Source organism: Globicephala melas, chromosome 3, assembly GCF_963455315.2.
Source record: "Globicephala melas chromosome 3, mGloMel1.2, whole genome shotgun sequence".
NCBI lineage: Eukaryota > Metazoa > Chordata > Mammalia > Artiodactyla > Delphinidae > Globicephala > Globicephala melas.
In genome coordinates, this window is record NC_083316.1 from 43001057 (window position 1) to 43018444 (window position 17388).

The window sequence follows — 17388 nt, forward strand, 5'->3', positions numbered from 1 at the left end:
GAAAAGGATTTTTAACTCCCTCATCGTCGTCTCGCACAAGTTCCTGAGGCTCTCAGCGTCCATCTAAATGTCTTATCAGAGAACAGACCGTTCTTCAGTAGACAATTCTTCACAGGACTTGAATGTGAGGCCCTCTAAAATACTGTATGACATGTGTCTGTGCTTCTCAAAATGGCATAAATGTATTATTGGGAATATGAGGCTTTATGCCTGGAAATACACAAAGCCTCAAGATAAAAATAATCTGTTCCTGGCTCAGAACAATTCCCCCAGGGGCCATGTCTGTGCTCTCCCCTTCCTTTTGAAGAATTGTTCCCTTGCACCCCACTACTCTAACATGCAGTCTGAATCTTCTGGACGTGACTGATGTGTGTGTTTGTGTGTGTACACCCACGCAGGTTGCATTCTTTCTTCCCTCTTTTATGGTAAAACTGAAATACGTGTCCCCCAAATCCTGCCATATCCTCAACTTGCAGAGAAAAGCAGAAGCAAGAGGCACAGGGGAAAGCTGTATTGGTGGTGTCAAGCCCTTGAATTACTCTTTCCCTTATCTTTTCTGGTTATATGAGCCAATAGATGCCCTTCCCTCTCTAAGCTGGTTCAAATATGGTCTGTCGCTTACAACGAAAAAATTCCGATTTATATAATGAACATGGCAATTTTCCCAAAAAGTCATCTTTTACTATCAAATTCATGCAACTCCCCAACATGATTTTTATTTTAAACTACTACTTGGAGGAAGACTCACTATTCACAGTTTGGGGAAAGATCAAATTACCTCCTCCACAGAGAAGGAAATTTTGCCTAGGGACCTGTGAAATAATGAGCTTTTTATGCACTTTATTTTTGGATGTAATTTGGGGTGTGGGGTAATAGCAGCAGAGATGTGCAATAGAGTAGCAACACCAGAAAAGTCTGCCGAGCCATCTGGCATCAGGAGAATTTGCCCAGCTTGCTTCCTGGAGGGTGTGATAAAATTGGTAAATAATTTATAACACAAGGACTTCTAGAGAGGCTTATAGGAAAACTCAGTGCTGTCTCAAACTGCTAGAGTAAGCTGTAAGTCCTCAGCTTCCTCCCCCACTACAAAAAAGTGCTAGTTTTGAATGGAAAGGAAACACTTGTAGCTCCATTTCCTCTCAGGCACAAGCAGCTCTAAAAAAAGAAGCAACATGAACAGAATGCATCATTTGCAAAGTGATGAGGAAGCAAAGCAATAGTGGTAACAGAAATAGTTTGAGGCTAGGGCAAGCAAAAAGAATTGTAAATTAGAAAATGTACTCTAGTGGGATGGAAGCATCAGATACCTCACTGCACTACCTCACTACCTCACTACCTCACTACCTCACTACCTCTCTGCACAGGAAGATGTTTTGTTTTGGTTTTTTTCCTTTGTCACGCAATTGAAATGAGCATTATCTTCCAATCTGAACATTGCCTACTGCTTTCTTTTCTTATACTTGGAAGCTTCTATTTGAATTTTTTTTTTTTGCGGTACGCAGGCCTCTCACTGTTGTGGCCTCTCCCGTTGCGGAGCACAGGCTCCGGACGCGCAGGCTTAGCGGCCATGGCTCATGGGCCCAGCCGCTCTGCGGCATGTGGGATCTTCCCGGACTGGGGCACGAACTCGTGTTGCCTGCATCGGCGGGCGGACTCTCAACCACTGCGCCACCAGGGAAGCCCTTCTATTTGAATTTTATCCACCTTGTTTAAGTAGATGGTTAACTACAGCAGGATATGGCTTTTTTCTTTAAGTGAGATTGGGCACAGGTTAGATCCACAATTAATGAGGTTGGTTACTTCACATAAACATCTGTCCACAATTTTCATTTGTTTTCCATAGTTGTAAATTTTCGCAAATAAAGGGATCTATGAAGAGTCTATTGTCAAATATGCCACTGACTCACTTTGCATCTTGGTTAAATAAACCTCTTGTTTTCCTTTCTGTAAAATAGGTGTCTAATCTTATAAAAATAATCAAAATGGCCTACACTGAAGTTGATTAGGATTATTGGATTTATCACATGAAAATTTCTGGGCTTTGGTTTTGATTTGGGGTGGATCTTAAAAATAAATTGTTAAACATGATGTTAAATATATGTTTTGGTAAGTTCATAGGTTGCCTTCTGATCTCCATCAGTGGATATGATTTCTCTATGAATCTGATGAAGATTAATCTGATTAAGAGATAAAGCATAATTCACATTTAAAAAAAAACGTTCTAAAGTCACTGCATTTGTTGTAGTGATTTCAGTTTGACAAACACTGGAACAAAACCACTGCATAGGGCTTCCCTGGTGGCGCAGTGGTTGGGAGTCCACCTGCCGATGCAGGGGACGTGGGTTCGTGCCCCAGTCCGGGAAGATCCGGCATGCCGCGGAGCGGCTGGGCCCGTAAGCCATGGCCGCTGGGCCTGCGTGTCCGGAGCCTGTGCTCTGCAGCGGGAGAGGCCACAGCAGTGATAGGCCCGTGTGCCGCAAAGAAAAAAAACAAACAAAAAACCACTGCATAGCCCATGTCTGTGATCTGCCACATCTGACAGCTTACCATCGTGCTTCTTATCTGTGGAAATGTCCAAATGCCATGATGATAAAGAGAGATAGTAACTGTAACTTGGCAGGCCCCAGGTGTCCAAAGTGTAACTTGACTGGGTTATAGAATAACCAAGTTGTCCAGCATTATCTACGCACTTGTTCCCCAAAGAGGATACACATCATAAACATCCAGAGAACTTTAAAATGTTTTCCAATTCATTTTAAAATTTAAACATAGTAAAATTCACCTTTTGGTGTTAAGTTCTATGAGCTTTGACAAATGCTTGTCACCACCACCATGATCAAGAAGCAGAACCATTTTACCGCCCCTCCAAAAATTCCCTTGTGTTGTTTCTGTACTCAAAACCCACCCCCACCCTTAAACTCTGGAACACACTAATCTCTTCTCTGTCACTACAGTTTCACATTTTACAGAAGGTCATATCAATGGAATACAGTATGGAAAGGGGATTCCTTCACTTTGTATGATGTACTGGAGATTCCTCCTTGTTGCTTGTATCAAAAGTTTGTTCCTTTTAATTGCTGAGCACTATTCTATAATACGGATGTATCACGGTTTGTTTATATATCCCCAACTGAGAGACTTTTAGGTGATTCCCAAATTTGGATGATTATGAATAAAGCTGCTATAACCATTCATATATAGCTCTTTGTGTGGACGTACATTTTCATTTCTCTTCGGTAAATACGTAGGAGTGAGATACCTAGAAAGTTTTGAAAAATAATCCCATGTCCACTGAATTTCAATCTCTTGGGTATGGGGCCTTGGAATATATACTTTTAAAGTGCTCCTCAGGTGTCACTTCTTAATGGGTATGGAGTGTCCTTTTGGGGGGATGAAATGTCTTACAAAGAAATATAAATGTCTTACAAAGAAATATGTGTGATTATTGCACAACATTGTGAATGTACTAAATGTCATTGAATTGTACACTTAAAAATGGTTAATGGTTGGGACTTCCCTGGTGGCGCAGGGGTTAAGAATCCGCCTGCCAATGCTGAGGACACGGGTTCGAGCCCTGGTCCGGGAAGATCCCACATGCCACAGAGCAGCTAAGCCCGGGCACCACAACTACTGAGCCTGCGCTCTAGAGCCCGCAAGCCACAACTACTGAGCCCGAATGCCACAGCTACTGAAGCCCACATGCCTAGAGCCTGTGCTCTGCAACAAGAGAAGCCACCGCAATTAGAAGCCCGTGCACCTCAACAAACAGTAGCCCCCGCTCACCACAACTAGAGAAAGCCCGCATGCAGCAACGAAGACCCAATGCAGCCCAAAATGAATAAATAAATAAATAAATTTAAAAAATGGTTGATGGTTAATTTTATGTTATATGACTTTTGCTTCAATTAAAAAGAAACTAAAAAAAAGTGCTCTCCAGGTGATTCTGATTTTTGGAAACTCCGAACTTAGGAAGCTGTGTGTGGATAGGTTTCATGTTTAAGATGTCTGTACTTGTTAGAGGTGGATCTCAGGAGAATGAACTGGATCTTGGGTCCAACCTTCAACTTGTAAATCTGTAACAAACTGAATTTTCTTCAGAAAGCTCAGGGAGTCTTAACAACTTTTGGTGGTTAGAAGGTAGGCCTGTAGGTTATGTGCCCTCTTGGAGGTTGCTCCTGGTTTGGATGGATCCAGAATTCTGAGGTCATCAGAATTCTGTTGTGGTCAAACCAGAGCTCCAAGGAATTAGCATGGAGCCTGGGTCCAGCCTGTCCTGGAGTGGAGCAGTGTAGCTGAGATCCTTCTCACCAGAGGATTATCAAGGGGTGGGATCACAGGGATGTTACAGTTTAGACCTGAACTGGTGAAGAAGATTCAAGGATTGAACTTCCCTTCGTGCACGTAGGTTGCATCTGACCATGAACATAAAGAGGCAATTACTGCCCCACCACGTACATGTTGCCTTTCCCACCTTCCCCTGCTTCCTCAGGCTGACTCAGGGCTAGGAGCATTTACTACATATTTAGTCATGGGGATGAGGGACAACCAGGCCAACTTGTAGTGAAGATAATTTGTTTGGACTGGCTGCTTCTTCATCTCCCTTTCTGGACTTCTTCCCCCAGACTTGATGCATTTCTAGACAGACTCTGTGTGGCCTTCCACTCCAGTAGGACTTTAGGTACTAGACCATTTCTGACCACTTCTCTTTCCTCAACCTTACTATTCCTGTATCCTATCCTCCCTTTAGGGCTAGTGTGAAATTGGACTTAAGGTGTGGTGAATGGCAGGGTCTTAACATATATGCCCTCTCTCTGCTTCTAGGTGATGTTTTATTCCCTCCTCATTATCACCTGAAGAAATGAGCAGGGCAGGAGTGTGAGGACACATGGTAGGGCTGTTGGTGAAGATATTTTTTTGGTCAGGGGAACATTTAGATGCATGTTACATAGGAAATTGACTGGAATGTATTCAGCTGTTTATATAAAAGCTCAAAATTCCAGAGTATTCTATGGAAGCATAGAGTTAACATGCTTATCCACCCATCCATTCATCTGTCCATCCATCTACCCAATAAACCATTATGGACCCCTCCTATGTACATGCTACTGTGCTATATAATATACTGTAATATATGTTGGGAAGGAGAGGGGAAGAGACAAAGATAAGATAAACAACTGCTTAAGGCAGTTATTGTCAGGGGTTTATCATCTGAGAGAGAATTTGAAAATCTTGGCTTGTACACACAATGAGGATCCCTAAGGAAAGCAATACAACTGCTTCACAGACTGTAAGGGAGACCAAAAAAGCACATAATGCCATCTTAGCAAATCGTACCCAAAGGCGCATTTCCCACAGGGCTGTGGTTCCCCAGGTCTGCACCCCTCCTTGGTTATACTAGTGGCTAGCAGGCCACGTTCTGTCATTAGTAACAGCTCTCTTTGTGGGAATAGTGGTGTAATTGTGGACAGAGGTTCATGCTGAGTTCTATTTATAGCCTCTGATTACTCATTAATATGTTACCTTAGCAAAGGCTAGCTCCAGAGCTAGCCTTCTATTACCTTTAGTCACAAACATTCTCACTGGAGTATTCTGATGAAATAAAAAGCAAATTGTCTGTAAAACACTCCCAGCAATTTGTACATCAGCCTTTTAATTGGTGTAATATTAGCCACACTTACATTTAGTACTGTAAACTACAATTTTCAAAAGTACCGGCATCTCCTGGTGTTTACCAACATGTAGATTTTGTGTTAAGGAAAAAAAAAAAGAATTCACTGGTAGTTTTCTAAAGAGTTTAACCAGCAGTTGATCTGGAAATATGTTAACCAACCTTCAAAAGTATTTTCGTTCCCGGAAGTCTTTGTGCCCTCTGTGACTAGGCCTTTGGTGACATTTCCACACACGTGACTTCACACTCATCACTTTGATTCCAACAGCGAAGTCGTGGTCAGGGATAACTCTGAGTTTTGTAGAGATGTTGAAGACTTTGAGTATACAGTGCTTTTATCAATTCAGTCTGAAAAACAATCTCTGTGGTTAAGCATATTAAATCCTCCTGTGCTTTCAGAGCAGCTTGGCTAAAGGGTATTACTGTGAACATTGGAGGGTGAGTGGGAGATAACTGAGACCAGAGTGCTGTCACTAAGATGAGTTCAAAGGAGTTACTCATCTTCTATGCATTTTGGCAAAATCTCATAATCAGATATTATTCTATGCTTTGTTTAAAAGACAGCATACAACAAAGACTACCAAAGCCAAGTGCTAGCAAAGATGAAAGCAACTGGAGCTTTCATACATTGCTGATGGAAATGCAAATGGTACAGCCACCTTGCAAAACAATGTGGCAGTTTCCTATAAAGTGAAACATACGCTTAGCCCTTATAACAGTCTCAAATGCCTAGGTATTTACTCAAGAGAAATGAAAACATATATCCCTGGCAGGGAGTGGTGTGTGTGGTAGAAACAGAGCATTCAGGCGGAGGAAACAGCATTTCCAAGAGCGTGACAAGGTGGAGGAACTGAGGATGTGGAGGATGGAGGGTTGGGAGAGGCAATAGGATGAGGCTGGAGATGGCCAGTGTTGGGCTTGGTGGGCCATGGCAGACTTTGGTCTTTATCCTGAGGTTGATGAGAGACTATTAAAATGTGTAAAGCGGGCTTCCCTGGTGGCGCAGTGGTTGAGAATGTGCCTGCTAATGCAGGGGACACGGGTTCTGGTCTGGGAAGATCCCACATGCCGCGGAGCAACTAGACCTGTGAGTCACAACTACTGAAGCCCGCGCGCCTAGAGCCCGTACTCCGCAACAAGAGAAGCCACTGTGATGAGAAGCCCGCGCACCGCACAAAGAGTAGCCCCCGCTTGCTGCAACTAGAGAAAGCCCATGTGCAGCAACGAAGACCCAACATAGCCAAAAATAATAATAAATAAATAAATTTATTTGAAAAAAGCACCATGTTTATACCCATATCCAGAAATATACAGAAATATATGTGGCTGCAGTATTTTAAGTTCTTAAGCCCCAGAAGCAGTGGGTTAGGAGCAGGATGAGGGACTGGATAGAGTTTTGAGTACAAGGAAAGAGTTGCAACTCCGTCTTCTATCTGTAGCAGAGGGTGGCAGACTATGGATTTGGGGCCAAATACTGCTTGTTTTTGTATGACCCACAACCTAAGAATGGTTTTTACATTTCAAATTTGAGATAATTGTAGATTCATATGCAATTATAATATGTGCACATATTACTATACAGAAAAAAATTAGACATACTGGATTCATCAAAATTAAAACTTCTGTGCATCAGTGAAAAGGCAACCCACAGAACTGGTGAAAATACTTGCAAATCATATATCTGATAAGTGATTAATATCCAGAAAATATAAAGAATTCTTACAACTTAAAAACAAAAAACCAAACAACCTATCAAAAAATGGGCAAAAGACTTAAATAGACCTTTTTCCAGAGAAGATAAAAAAATGGCCAATAAGCATTTGAAAAGATGCTCAATATCAATAATCAATAGAGAAATGCAAATCAAAACCGCAATGAGATACCACTTCACACCCATTAGGATGGCTATTAAAAACTAGGAAAATCCATAGGGAATTCCCTGGCAGTCCAGTGGTTAGGACTCAGAGCTTTCACTGCTGTGGCTCCGAGTTCAGTCCCTGTTCAGGGAACTAAGATTCTGCAAGCCGCACAGCGCGGCCAAAAAAAAAAAAAAAAAAAAAAAAAAATTAGGAAAATCAAAATAACAAGTGTTGTCAAGGATGTGGAGAAATTGGAACCCTTGTTGCACTACTGGTGGGAATGTAGAATAGTGTAGCTGCTATGGAAAACATTATGGTGGCTCTTCAAAAAGTTAAGAATACAGTTAAAAATTACCAACCATTAAAAATTACTAGCCAAAAATGAGCCAGCCATTCTACTTCTAGGTCTACATCCAAAAGAATTGAAAGCAGGGACCTTTGTACAAACAAATATATGTTTGTACACTCACATTCATAACAGCATTATTCACAGTATCCAAAAGGTGGAAACAACTCAAATGTCCATCAATGTGTGATAAGATAAACAAAATGTGGTATACACATACAATGAAATATTATTCAGCCTTAGAAAGAAATGGAATTCTGACGCAAGCTACAGTATGGATGAACCTTGAAAACATTATGCTAAGTGAAATTAACCAGACACAAACAAATACTATATGATTCCACTTATGATGTACCTAGAGTAGTCAAATTCATAGAGACTGAAAAGGGACAGCAGGAAGGGAGGAATGGGGAGATATTTTTTATCGGCTACAGAGTTTCATTTTGCAACAATGTAGAAGTTCTGGAGGTAGATAGTGGTGATGGTTGCACAACATTGTAATGTACTTAATACCACTAAATTGTAAACTTAAAAATGATTAAAATAATACATTTTATGTTATGTATATTTTACCATGATAAAAAAATCAGAGAGATCCTGTATACTCTCTAGTTTCCCTCAGTGGTAACATCTCACAAAACTATACAGTACAATATACAATCAGGACACTGACATTGATATAATCCATTGATCTTGTCTAGAGTTTCCCAGTTTTACATGTACTCATTTGTGTGATTTTAAAATTCTTAAATGATTGAAAACAATCAAAAAGTAAAATTGTGTGACACATGAAAATTATATGAAATTCAAATTTCAGCACTCATAAATAAAGTTTGGAATATAGCCATGCTCATTCATTTATATAATATCTATGTCTACTTTTTTAAAAATAAATTTATTTATTTTTGGCTATGTTGGGTCTTTGTTGCTGTGTGCAGGCCTTCTCTGGTTGCGGCGAGGGGGGCTACTCTTCACTGCAGTGTGCGGGCTTCTCATTGTGGTGGCTTCTCTTGTTGAGCACGGGCTCTAGGCGCCTGGGCATCAGTAGTTGTGGCTTGCGGGCTCAGTAGTTGTGGCTCATGGGCTCTAGAGCACAGGCTCAGTAGTTGTGGCACACGGACTTAGTTGCTCCGTGGCATGTGGGATCTTCCCGGACCAGGGCTTGAACACACGTCTCCTGCATTGGCAGGCGGATTCTTAACCACTGCGCCACCAGGGAAGTCCCTCTATGTCTACTTTTGTGTTATACTGGTAGAGTTAAGAAGTTGTGACAGAGACATATGGCCTACAAAACATAAAATATTTCCTATCTGGCCTTTATCTGGTCAAGTTTACTGAACTCTGTTCTAGAGTACAACCAGCTGCTTCCTCAAACCCTCCCTGCCCTCTCCAAAAAAGGTAGTGAGTGTAAAATAACTTAGGGGAAACTACTGGATATATGCATAAGTTTAGGCAAAAGAATCATAATGAAAATGGTAAATTGACAAGAGTGGTATTTACATAACTTAAGTTGGTGCTACTTGGTCTTGCTGGGAATCTTAATTGTCCCCAGTGGGCATACTCACTTCTGGAGAGTGTTGAATATTATTTTTTTGGTTCTTATACTTTTGGTCATTATATCAGTGGATATGTTTCTGATGCAAGTAACAGAAAACAAAATTGAATTGAATTTAAATAATAAAAATTTTTTTTTTACCTCTCATTAAAATTCTAGAAGCAAGGGGATTCCAGAGGTGATTAATTCAATGGCTCAAAGATGTAACCAAGGACCCAGGTTCTGTCCATTTTTCTGCTCTGCCATCTTCAGCTTGTTCTCAGGCTCATCCCGTCATGTCCTCAAGGTGGCTGCTGTAGTTCATCATGTCCTGAGATTGGAAGAGGGGAAAAGCCATGACCCTTCGTCGTGTTCCATTGTAAGGATGATGAAAACTCTTCCAGAAGTCCCCTAGCAGCCCTGCTTCCTGCATTGCTTTATAAACCTAAATATTGATAGAATACCACGATCAGCCTAGACTAATCAGGATTCATCCCTGGAAGGGGGAAGAGCCCAGTGTTTCTGAGACACACGGTCATCTAATACTTGAATACAACTGGGATTTTGTTAGCAAAGGAAAATGTGGGGGAATGAACACTGGGAAGCAACAAACAGTGTCTGCCGTAGTCACAGTTTAGATTGTCTGCAACCTCAGTTGCAGAGTCTGCGAACCAGGATGTGGCTTTTACCAGACACCAACTCTGCTGGCACCTTGATCTTGGACTTCCCAGCCTCTAGAACTGTGAGAAACAAATTTATGTTGTTTATAGGCGACCCAGTTTATGGTACTTTGTTATAGCAGCCCAAACTGACTAAGACACCGTTCAATATCTCCTTCCATCTGGTCTTAAAGTATTTTTGAAAGTTGACTTTCCTTTCTTAGGTGACATTAACTCAGTAGTAGTCATCTCAATCTGTGGGTAGAAATAAAATACTTAGATTAGCCTGGTTCATGCAGAATCTCAAATTTACCCACAGCTAACCCACCCCCTCTTTTTAGGAATAAGGAGAAACAAGTCTGAGAAATGTACCTCTGACTGAAATAGAGAAAAGAGATCAATGGTATCAATGAGAGGGCTTCTAGGAGAGTGAAGTTAGACAGGTGGGAGATGCTATGGAGGGACAGCCTGGGGACTGAATACTTACATAAGAGGGGCATTTGGGGCAAAAGGACATTAGAACTAAATTTTGGGGGTAATGGCAAGTGTCTTCTTTAGACTCTGTTCTCACACTGATCTGAATCTGAAATTTTGAGTGATTAGAAGTTTGGATGGGGGCTATTAAATTCAGACTAGTCCAGAGGAAGACTGTCCTGACAAGACTTAAACCCCTGTCCCCGCTAATCAGCAGCTTTCCGCACCTTCAGGCCTCTCCGTACATCAGTCCTTGCTTGCTTCTTCCAGCAGGTCTAGTGCCTCTACAAAGATAGCTCAAGTCTTTTGGAGGGTCCAGGGAGGTTGGGCCTCCCCCTCTCATGATCAGATCTCTTTCCTGTCTGAATTATTTGTAATGCCATTCCTAGGCCAGAGTGCCTTCACACTCTCTTTAAGAATCTTCTCAAACTTCATTTGTATCCATCTGCCCTGAGTACATTTTACTGATATGCTGAGTACAATTTGAATCTTGGTAAGCATTCTCAGAGCATTCCTTATAATGAATGGGGATGGGGAGAGATAGATGGTGGGATAAATTCTGACGGGATAGAAACAAGTTCCACCATTAGTGTTCCCCGAGATTAAGTGACAGAATGCTGGGATGATGTAAGAGGCACACTTGACACCCTTGGTGAGCAAGCGGAAGTATGAGTGTGGAGAGGGTAAGTGGGAAGCATTAAGAGGATGCTTCACAGCTAAATATTCCACCTTCAAAATCTTTTTAGTTTTTGGTGTGATAAGTAGAGAATTTTTGCTACAAATCTTTGTGGCTATGATACAACTATAAACAGAATGTTTTAGAAATAATGTTTTATTAATTCATATCCCTACTCTCTTGAGATAGGAGGCATAAAATGAACAGTACAGCATGAAAAATAATTAGAAACAAAAGAAGAAAGACAACATAAAACAGAGCAAGGAATGTGACTACAAAAGTACACCGTAATTATTAGTCATGACCCGAGTGCAAATTTAACTTCAGGCTTACCAGCAACCAACTCAAAGTGGGAAGTATGACTGGTTATACAGTTCACATAATTGATAAGATAAAAAAAAAAAGGCCAGTGTCTTCGAATAAGTAAATCATGCTTGGTACTAGGACCAGACAAATTCTTTGGAGAGTCTCCTGGAGTAGGATAGTGTGAAACGCTGAACAACGTGCTCAACCATATTCTTATAGGAGATCCAATGATAAGCTCTTTCAGTCCAGCAAACTGTACTGAAGGGAAGGGTGGGTGGTGGTGATGGTGGGTTCTTTGATATATCAGTATGTGTTCATAACTGTGAAAAGCCACAAACATATTGCCAGTTTATAACATTTCAGTCTCAGTGAGGAAAAATCATTAATAGTCCATTTTCTAGCAGAAGGAGAAAGTCCCTCCTTCAGAACCCTAATATCACTGTTCTCTCTTCAACCTATGGCATGCAGCATACACACACACACGCACACGCACACGCACACACACCTCTAAATTCTTATTCCATGCCTTGGCTGAATGAGGGAAACATTATACTATAATTATTTTTATTTATTTATTTTTTAATTTAGTTATTTATTTTTGGCTGCGTTGGGTCTTCATTGCTGTGTGTGGGCTTTCTCTAGTTGTGGCGAGCGGGGGCTACTCTTTTTGTGGTGTGAGGGTTTCTCATTGTGGTGGTTTCTCTTGCTGCGGAGCACAGGCTCTAGGTGCGCAGGCTTCAGTGGTTGCAGCATGTGGGCTCAGTAGTTGTGGCTCGTGGGCTTCAGCAGTTGTGGCTCATGGGCTCTAGAGCACAGGCTCAGTAGTTGTGGTGCACAGGCTTAGTTGCTCCGCGGGATGTGGGATCTTCCCAGACCAGGGCTCGAACCCGTGTTCCCCTGCATTGGCAGGTGGATTCTTAACCACTGCGCCACCAGGGAAGTCCCTATAATTGTTTGTAAAATTAAAAAGGAGCCACTAATTAAGATTACTAGGAACTGACACTAGGCAATAAATTATAATTAAATATTATCCATTCTGTTACAATAGTAGAGCCAGATTTTGTAGGTCCTGAAGCTTATACAACTTTGGGCACTCTCTTTAAGGAAAATAAGATAAAATTATGAAAAAATGGGTAAGAAAATAAACATACAGAAAGAGGAAAATAAATCACAACAAATTACTAGAGCTGTGGAGATTTGAGTTCTTTCCTTCTGCGATTAGGCAATTTACCAGAAATGCTTACATGGAAATGCTTCTTCCCTTTCCCACCAGCAGCTAACCCCCAGCACTCACAGGGGCCTCTGCAAGTAAGGGGCCCTGCAGCTTAACCTTCATTAATTCATGGCTTTATAGAAAATCTTGTCCTCAGTTCCCATCACTAAGTCCATCATGTTTTCCTGGAAGATTCAGCTTCTCCCTTCCTCTGATAATGCAAACTTTGAACTGTCACTGACAAGACCCCAAAGAAATCAATGCCTTTATTTGAAAATGACTTCATATCCGTCTGGAAAAAATGATAGCTCCCAGACTTGTTCTTTTAAAAGTGATCCTTTGCCCTCACTTACAGGTCATGCTCTAAATATGGGTATCTTTGGCTGTCACGCAAGAGAATTTCCAGAGAAGTGTTTTGGGGCCAAAGAGAAGGAATGTGAGATCTGCTCTGCTCTGCAGCAAACAGCAGGAAAGTCAGATATCTCTGAATGTATTTTCTGTACATCTTGTCCTCTCTTCAAATCAATTTTACTTTCATTTCTTGGATGAAGAGCTAAGATCAAGTTGCCACTGACTAGCTGTGAGAATTCTGACTTCAGTTTTGTAACAAATGAATTTGAAAGTAGAAAAGCCAGATGGAAAAACAATCTCCAATCTGAAAAGTAAAATTTACTTGTAGAAAAATACTGCCTATGACTTGGAGAAAAATTAGAATTATTTATAAAATGACGTTGGTTTTGCTGAGAGTATTTCCTCTCACTTCTTGTAATTTTACTCTGGGATTTAAGCAGTGTTAGCATATTTGCTACACAATAGATTTCCTGTAGTAAGAGGAAAGAGTCATAGGCTGAGTCTATCTGAAGGAAGGCAAGGCTCTCTGATGATTAATACAAAATGTAAAGTGGTCAGATTTTTTTAGACATCAGCAATCAGTTTAACACAGGAAGATTCCCCCTATGTGACCATGGCTCCTTGCCATAACTGAGCTCCTGGCGGCTGCTTCATGGCAGTGATCCCCCTCCAGGTCCCTGGAAGGTTGTGTGTGATGGGAAACTAGGTGAGTCTGAGTACACAGGGGAGGCAGGGCTCCGAGCCAAGGCTGGAAAGCAAAGCCTGGGATTCTCAGGGCTGATATTTAATCTTCTGGCCCATGGGTCTCTGCAGAAATTGGGGAACGCTTTTATAGAATTGACATCTTTGCTTAGAAGGCCACAGGGCTGCCAATGAGAACATACCAAGCTGAACCATCAATGTGTTTTATAGGAGAATCTGAGAGGAACGGAATGGGAAACAATGCATAAGAAGGTTAAAAAAAAAAAAAAAAAAGAAGAGAAAGCAGAGATAAGTTCAAGCTCAAAGTATGGAGAAGAAACACAGAGAAACTGTTCTGAAGCATAAAACTACAATGAGCTCTCAGTAACTCAGAATAGTGTCGAAGAGTTCTGATTTGGATAAAAACAAAAATAATACATTCATTTTTAAAGTAAACATAAATTTATTATTTTCAGGCCTATTCCTTAACAGTTAAATAGCTGAGAAAACAAGTAGAAATCCTGCTGGGATTGCTTAAATGCCTAAATGAAAAAAAATTATGATGAGATTAATTAATTGTTCTGATCTAAATATATGCTGCCAAAATACTTTAAGTACTTGAAAACTTCAGAAGGCTAAACATGATTTTGACATTTGTTCTGCAAATCTTATTTTTCAAAATATTGAGATTTTGACTGTATCCTGAAATTCTTCTGTACTCTTTCTCTTTAGCAGGATGAGAAAGAATGTCGTCTTATTCCATGTGGAATACATGTAGCAATAATAACAATTATTGTAGCAATAATAATAATGGTTCCCATTTTTTGTTTGTATTTCCTATGTACCGGGCTCTGTACTGATCTCCTTTTCTTTTTTAAAAAAATTTTATTTAATTTTTTATTTTTGGCTGTGTTGGGTCTTCGTTGCTGCGCATGGGCTTTCTTTAGTTGTGGTGAGCGGGGGCTACTCTTCGTTGTGGTGCACAGGCTTCTCATTGTCGTGGCTTCTCTTGTTGCAGAGCACAGGCTCTAGGCATACAGGCTTCAGTAGTTGTGGCACGTGGGCTCAGCAGTTGTGGCTTGCAGGCTCTAGAGCTCAGGCTCAGTAGTTGTGGCGCACGGGCTTAGTTGCTCTGCGGCACGTGGGCTCAAACCCGTGTCCCTTGCATTGGCAGGCAGATTCTTAACCACTGTGCCACCACGGAAGCCCTGTACTGATCTCTTTTTGCATATGTTTTTGAGATTACATTTTTTAAAAAATTGGTAAACTCCAGCCACTAAAAAATTTAAAAGAAATTGAAGAGCATAGACTAAGTAAGTCTGAGGTAAGTCTTCCTTCCATTCTTGTTCCCTAATCTTTCCCCCAGAGTCCACCGGCCTCACCAGTCTCTTTTGTTTGCCTTCCAAGTTATTGTGCTGAGCATTTAAAATATATTATTTTGTTTAATCCTCACTACAACTCTATGTGGTAACTACGATTATTATGGTAACTACGATTATCATCATTATTAATAGATGAGGAAACTGAAGCACAGAGTGTAACGTTATCTTCACTCCAGATGGCCTCAAGGCCTGGACTCTACTCTCTCTTTCCTTCACCTGCCTGTCTAAATCCTACCCATCCTTCAGGGCACCGCTCAGAATAATAATTATAATAGCAGAATTTATTGAATGCTTTCCGTGTGCCAGGCGCTTCCACACACGATCTTATTTAATCCTCATAGAGCCCTACGAGGCATGTGCTATTATTATCCTCGTTTAACAGAAGTGAAACTGAGACTTAGAAAGTCACACGGCTAATAAGTGGCAGAGGTCAGATTCAGTCACAATGGTTTGATTGAGGCCCTTGCCTCCCAGCTCAGGAAACCTCTCAACACTTCTCATCACAAAGCAAGATGAGAGCAGCTAGCAAATCGTCCTGTATTATTCTCTGGCAATTCAGCCTTCTATTGATTCTTCTCTTTCAACTTTGCTGTCCACTCCTGGAGAGCAAAGACTCTATTTTTAATGCTTGGTCATAATGCTTAGCAAGTGCCTGATGAATGGTAATTTTTTTTATTATAAAGAAAAATATTAACTCCATGTGAGCAGTTGTAGAAATCCTAATGAGATCTTAAAAAATATAACAAGAACATGGACTAATGAAAATTGAACTCTTTAAACTTCCGTCTGGAATTATGTCATCAGCATATTTAACTTCTGAAAAATCATATCACTGTGCACTGGAAAAACTGAGAGGAAAAAAGTCAACTTAGAGAGGGCAGTGATTTAGAGAGGCCATATGCACCAGGAGGCTGCGGGCTGCCTTCCCTGGATGGGTCTCCATTCCAAGGGCTTCTCAGAGTGTGACGTACCTTCTTTCTGAATGTGGTTCTATTGCTTCTACTGTGTCTTGCTGGGTTTTGTTGTTTATTTTTTGTTTTTAAATACAACACAGCCTCTGCAAGTTGACTGTTTTATCTGGTGTTCAACTGAGGACACTGAACTGGGTTCAAATGTTAGAAGATAATCCAACAATATATCCTATGTTTAGGGAAATTAAAGAGTTTTAATCTGAGCTTACACATTTTCTACTTTTGGAATCTAACTGCAGTTTCAGATGCTACAACACTGTACCTTGTATCTAAGGACAAAGTTGGTCCCTAGCCAGGAAAACTTCAGATCCCATTAGTTCACTTGCTAGTACTGGGCAAATAAATTTAAAAACTACTTTCCACAGTGAAAAAAGATCTGTGTGTGAAATGAGGTTTGTTTTTTTTTTTTTTCGCGGTACGTGGGCCTCTCACTGCTGTGGCCTCTCCCGTTGCGGAGCACAGGCTCCAGACGCGCAGGCTCAGCAGCCATGGCTCATGGGCCCAGCCACTCCGCAGCATGTGGGATCTTCCTAGACTGGGGCACGAACCCATGTTCCCTGCATCGGCAGGCGGACTCTCAACCATTACGCCACCAGGGAAGCCCTGTTTTTGTTTTTTATTGGTTTGCCTTTTCTCTTTCCAGTGACATGACCTCAACTTGCAAATTAACCCTAATCATAGGTGAGGCCTTTGCTTAAGAAACTGAGGGCAACACACTCTGGTAGGTCAACTTAGCATAAACTTCAAAGTAAAAGGGATCCCTGCTGGGTGAAACATCAGGTTAGACATTCTCCAAGTTTCCTCCCAAACCTCTCACTCTGTAATAACATTCCAACAGCCCTAGGTCTATTAGAAAAAAGGTCTTCTGAATAATTTATGGCCTCTTTCCTTTACCAGGCACAGTAGCTGCTCTCCAGACCCTTCTATTCCTTTGGAAGCAATTGGATGCTGGATCATCAGCCACTTTGGGCCACTTTGCTGGGCTGTGGGGACCACTGCTCAGGCCTGCAGGGACATATATAACCTGCTGATTTGGGGGTGCCCCCAGTTACTGCTCTTGTCTGCCTCCTGTTAGGTCAGGGTACCACAATGAGTGGATTAGTTAAATTTAAGGAGGATTAAGTGTTATTTGAGAATATTTGTCCCCTGGAAGCCAAGGCGGGGGTAGAAGTCTACTCTGGAGCACTCTGAAAGCAGAACAGACTTCTGGAGCTTGAGCACAGGGCCTCTGGGGCAGAAAAGCGGAACACCAGGAAGGGTGATGGAAA